Genomic DNA, 5,847 nt, shown 5'->3' on the forward strand with positions numbered 1-5,847 from the left:
CCCTCTTCTGTTTTTTGTCCCCTCTGAGGGCATAGATCTGAACCTAATCACTTTTCTTTCCTTCCTACCAGATTCTGTGGGGATCTTTCTTTCATTCTTGGTTGTATGGGCTTCTTTCTACCAGTATCCAGTTAGTTTTCAGTGGTAAGTGTTCCACATGTAAACATACTTTTGATGTGTTTATGGGATGAGGTGAAGTCCTTGTGTTCCTGTGTATGTGTGCTAAGTCACTTCAGTCATGTCCAACTCTATGTGAGCCTATGGACTGTAGCCTGCCAGGCTCCTCTGTCCTTCGGATTCTCCAGGCAATAATACTGGAGTGAGCTGCCATGCTTTACTCTAGTGTGTATTCCTGACCCAGGGATTGAATCCATGTCTCCAAATTGGCAGGCAGGTTCTTTACCACTGGTGCCACCTGGGAAGCCTGCCCCTATCTTCCTACTCTGCCATTTTGATATTTTCTCAATGATGGTATTTTAAATAAAATGTTCTGGATTCATTGGATATCTTTCTGAAAAACATGAGTCTTGTATCTTATGTAACACCATAAACAAACATTAATTCCATGTAAGTCATAGCCTAAATATGAAAGGTAAAAAAAAGAAAGGTTCTATAAAAAACACAGACTATAACCAATACAGTAAAGATTCATTAAATAGCACAAAAAAGAAAGGGAAAATAGATACATTAGATTATATTTAATTTATGAAATTCTATTAAACAAAATCACAAAAAGACTAAAAAGTCTTACTTAAAACTTTTCTATCCATTGTAAATATACATGTATTGATATGCATTGATACATGTCCAAAGACTCAAATCCACAGTGTAAAGCAGAGACCTAATAAATGATGAATAAGGAATTTCAACAAGCATTTCATATAATAGAAAAACTAAATAAGGCTTTGAAATGGGACTAAATTTTTAAAATAGTTTTCAGAAAAATATAAATTAAAACCACAATGCAAATTATTGTACATCTAAAAGAATGACTAAATTTTTAAAAGGCAGGCAATATCAAGTATTGACAAGATGTCAATTCAAATGAGAAAAACTGAATTATCCTAACTGCCACAGCAAAGTGAGTTTATACTAATAACTTGAATAAAACCTTTGGTGTTATCTATAAAGCTAAACCCATACCAATCCAATGACTCAGCAGTTCCATTCCTAAGTAAACACCCAATGGAATTGGGTATGTATGTTCTCAAAAATGAAAGTACTTGAAGTATGTATCCATCAGTTGTATTGTGCATAACTGTGATTTATTCAAACCATAAAAAACTACATATATCTCATAGATAAAATACTGGGGGAAAGTTGCCAAACACAAATAATGCCTACTGTAGGACTCCACAACTCTTAGTTACACATTTTCTATATGAATGTTATGCTTCAAAAAAAATTCTATGGATGAGAGAATATTTCTGATTCTGAGATCACATGTTTACCATGTATTTAAGAGGATACTGAATTAATGATATACAAAGATATTATTTATTTATTCATATTTGACACAATTTGAATCATAGTTTAAATAAATTCATGGCAAGCAGTACTGTTGAAAATGGTAAACAAAAACATGATATAGTTTTCTAAACTCATTTTATCTTTTGTCTGTATCCATTTCTGAATGACTATAATTGGTTGTTTATGTCACATACATTGTTTCAGTGTTTTTCAAGCACTGCTTAATCACAGAAGGTGGGTATTAAATTCATTTTATTGTTGAGTGATGGACGTGAAGAGCCTGTCCATACTGAGGATCAAGCTTAACTCTTTGGATTTTTTTTTTTTTTCCCCTGTACTCTTTTAAATATATTGCCATATCAAATCACCTAACTCCTGACTTTGGCTTAGTTCAGAAATAATTATCTTAGGATAATTCTTTGACATTTATAGGAAAGAAAGAGTTTGGAAATACTGTATATAAACTGGATGTGATCTATTATTAAAATATATTAATAATATTAATTGGGTTTCCCTGGTGTCTCAGTGGTAGAGAATCTGCCTGCAACACAGGACGTGTGGGTTTGACCCCTGGGTCAATAAAATCCCCTGGAGAAGGAAATGGCAACCCACTCTAGTATTCTTACCTGGGAAATTCCAAGGGGCTGTAAAAGAGTTGGACATGACTTAGTGACTAAACAACAATTTCATTCTCACAGACATTAATGAACTCAATTTTAAACCTGTGGGTTCTAAAGAGTTGGACATGACTTAGCGACTAAACAACAATTTCATTCTCACAGACATTAATGAACTCTCTTAATTTTACACCAGGAGAAAGAAAGTAATTTCAGATCAAGCCTGTTTTTTTTTTTTTTTTTTTTCCACTCTAAAACTAGAGTTTGTTGCCATTGAAAAAGATATGTTCAAATGCATGTGCTAAATTATTTCAGTATCAAGACTCTTTGTGATCCTATGGACTATAGCCTGCCAGACTCCTCTGTTCATGGAAGTCTCCAGTCAACACTGGAGTGGGTAGCTATTCTGTTCTCCAGGGGATCTTCCTGACCCAGGGATGGAATCTGAGTCTCCCATATTACAGGAAGATTCTGAGCTACCAGGGAAGCCATTTATTTTTACAATATTTTTTAAAAATGAAAAAAAATATATATATAATATTATAAAAACTTAGTTTTATAATTTTTATTTTTGGCTATGGTGGGTCCTTGTTGCTTTGTGAAGGCTTTCTCTAGTTGTGGCAAGTGGGGTTTACTCTTCATTGCAGTGACTTGTCTTGTTGCAGAGCACGGGCTCTAGGGACACCAGCTTCAGTTGTTGTGGCATGGGAGCTCTAGGGCATGTGGCCTTCAGTAGTTGCAGCAGGCGAGCTCAGAAGTGGCGACCTGCAGACTCTAAAGCGGAGGCTCAGCAGTTGTGGTCCACCAGCTTAGTTGCTCCATGGTGTGTGGAATCTTCCAGGGACTGAACTCATGCCCTTGCATTGGCAGGCAGATTCTTACCCCTTGTGCCACCAGGGAAGTCCTACTACCATATTAAAAAGTTATTTGGTTATAGAGTTATTATCTCCCACCAAAAGGCAATTAATTATTCTCTTAAAATTTTTTTCTTTTCAAAAAGTATAAAATTCACATTGTTCAATGTATCACATTTTTATAATATTGAAGATACTAACATCTCTCAATTGTAGATTTAGTTACCTATGATTGCCTGAGTTCAGATAATTAGTCAATTGTCTGATATAATATGCAGCATAATTAATATAACTTAATGGAAAGCATTTTTTTAATGGAAAGCAGTTTTTAAACCCTCATGTATTTGTCAGAATTACAATAATGAAATTAATATCCAAAGGTTATAATAATATCATTTTTGGAAAGCATTCCTTCAGGAATGAATTAAAAATGAGTCATGGAGTCATATTTTCTCATATGATTGATTAGAAAGAATAAAATCAGTATTTTAAAAGCTGATTTATAAATTAATGTTCACACTGTTGTTGGCATTTCATTTTAGTAAGTAAATTGATTTTACAATCTCTAAAGTTTAGAAAAAATTCTTACAAGGCTAAATCATTGGAGTGTATTTATGTAAAATTACCAAACTAGTAGAAATGTGGATTTTGAATGAAGTTGTCCAATTTATTTCTATCGTAAGTTAAGTTGAAATGAATTCAATTCAGTTCAGTCGCACAGTCGTGTCCGACTCTTTGCAACTCCATGAATTGCAGCACTCTAGGCCTCCCTGTCCATCACCAATTACAGGAGTTCACTGAGACTCACGTTCATCGAGTCAGTGATGCCATCCAGCCATCTCATCCTCTGTCGTCGTCCCCTTCTTCTCCTGCACCCAATCCCTCCCAGCATCAGTCTTTTCTAATGAGTCAACTCTTCACATGAGGTGGCCAAAGTATTGGAATTTCAGCTTTAGCATCATTCCTTCCAAAGAAATCCCAGGACTGATCTCCTTTAGAATGGACGGTTGGATCTCCTTGCAGTCCATGGGACTCTCAAGAGTCTTCTCCAACACCACAGTTCAAAAGCATCAATTCTTTGGTGCTCAGCTTTCTTCACAGTCCAACTCTCATATCCATACATGACCACTGGAAAAACCATAGCCTTGACTAGATGGACCTTTTTTGGCAAAGTAATGTCTCTGCTTTTCAATATGCTGTCTAGGTTGGTCATAACTTTCCTTCCAAGGAGTAAGCGTCTTTTGCTTTTATGGTTACAATCACCATCTTCAGTGATTTTGGAGCCCCCCAAAATAAAGTCTGACACTGTTTCCACTGTTTCCCCATCTATTTCCCATGAAGTGATGGGACCAGACGCCACGATCTTCATTTTCTGAATATTGGGCTTTAAGCCAGCTTTTTCACTCTCCTCGTTCACTTTCATCACTTTCCCTCTGTATCTCTAATTTTCTTGAAGAGATCTCTCGTCTTTCCCATTCTGTTGTTTTTGTCTATTTCTTTGCATTGATTGCTAAGGAAGGCTTTCTTATCTCTCTTTGCTATTCTTTGGAACTCTGCATTCAGATGCTTATATCTTTCCTTTTCTCCTTTGCTTTTCACTTCTCTTTTCCTCTTCAATTTCTGCCATAAGTGTGGTGTCATCTCCATATCTGAGGTTATTGATATTTCTCCCAGCAATCTTGACCAGCTTGTGCTTCTTCCAGCCTGGCTTTCTCATGATGTACTCTGCATATAAGTTCAATAAGCAGGGTGACAATATACAGCCTTGACATACTCCTTTTCCTATTTGGAACCAGTCTGTTGTTCCATGTCCGGTTCTAACTGTTGCTTCCTGGCGTGCATATAGGTTTCTCAATAAGCAGGTCAGGTGGTGTGGTAGTCCCATCTCTTTCAGAATTTTCCACAGTTTATTGTGATCCACACAGTCAAAGGCTTTGGCATAGTCAATAAAGCAGAAATAGATGTTCTTCTGTAACTCTCTTGCTTTTTCCATGAACCAGCAAATGTTGGCAATTTGATCTCTGGTTCCTCTGCCGTTTCCTAAAATCAGCTTGCACATCTAGAATTCCACTGTTCACGTATTGCTGAAGCCTGGCTTGGAGAATTTTGAACATTACTTTACTAGCGTGTGAGATGAGTGCATTTGTGTGGTAGTTTGAGCATTCTTTGGCATGGCCTTTCTTTGGGATTGAAATGAAAACTGACCTTTTTAAGTCCTGTGGCCACTGCTAAGTTTTCCAAAATTTCTGGCATATTGAGTGCAGTACTTTCATGGCATTATCTTTTAAGATTTGAAATAGCTCAACTGGAATTCCATCACCTCCACTAGCTTTGTTCATAGTGATGCTTTCTAGGGCCCATTTGACTTTACATTCCAGAATGTCTGGCTCTAGGTGAGTGATCACACCATTGTGATTATCTGGGTCATGAAGATCTTTTTTGTACAGTTCTTCTGTGTATTCTTGCCACGTTTTCTTAATATCTTCTGCTTCTGTTAAGTCCATACCTTTTCTGTCCTTTATCGAGCCCATCTTTTCATGGGCTTGTTCCCTCCGTATCTCTAATTCCCTCCCTTTGCATGACATGTTCCTCCATATCTCTAATTCCCTCCCTTTGCATGACATGTTCCCTCCGTATCTCTAATTTTCTTGAAGAGATCTCTCGTCTTTCCCATTCTGTTGTTTTTGTCTATTTCTTTGCATTGATCGCTGAGGAAGGCTTTCTTATCTCTCCTTGCTATTCTTTGGAACTCTGCATTCAGTTGCTTATATCTTTCCTTTTCTCCTTTGCTTTTCACTTCTCTTCTTTTCACAGCTATTTGTAAGGCCTCCCCAAACAGCCATTGCTTTTTTGCATTTTTTTCCATGGGGATGGTCTTGATCCCTGTCTCCTGTACAATGTCACGG

The sequence above is a fragment of the Bubalus kerabau genome, chromosome 4 (assembly GCF_029407905.1).
Source record: "Bubalus kerabau isolate K-KA32 ecotype Philippines breed swamp buffalo chromosome 4, PCC_UOA_SB_1v2, whole genome shotgun sequence".
Taxonomy (NCBI): Eukaryota; Metazoa; Chordata; class Mammalia; order Artiodactyla; family Bovidae; genus Bubalus; species Bubalus kerabau.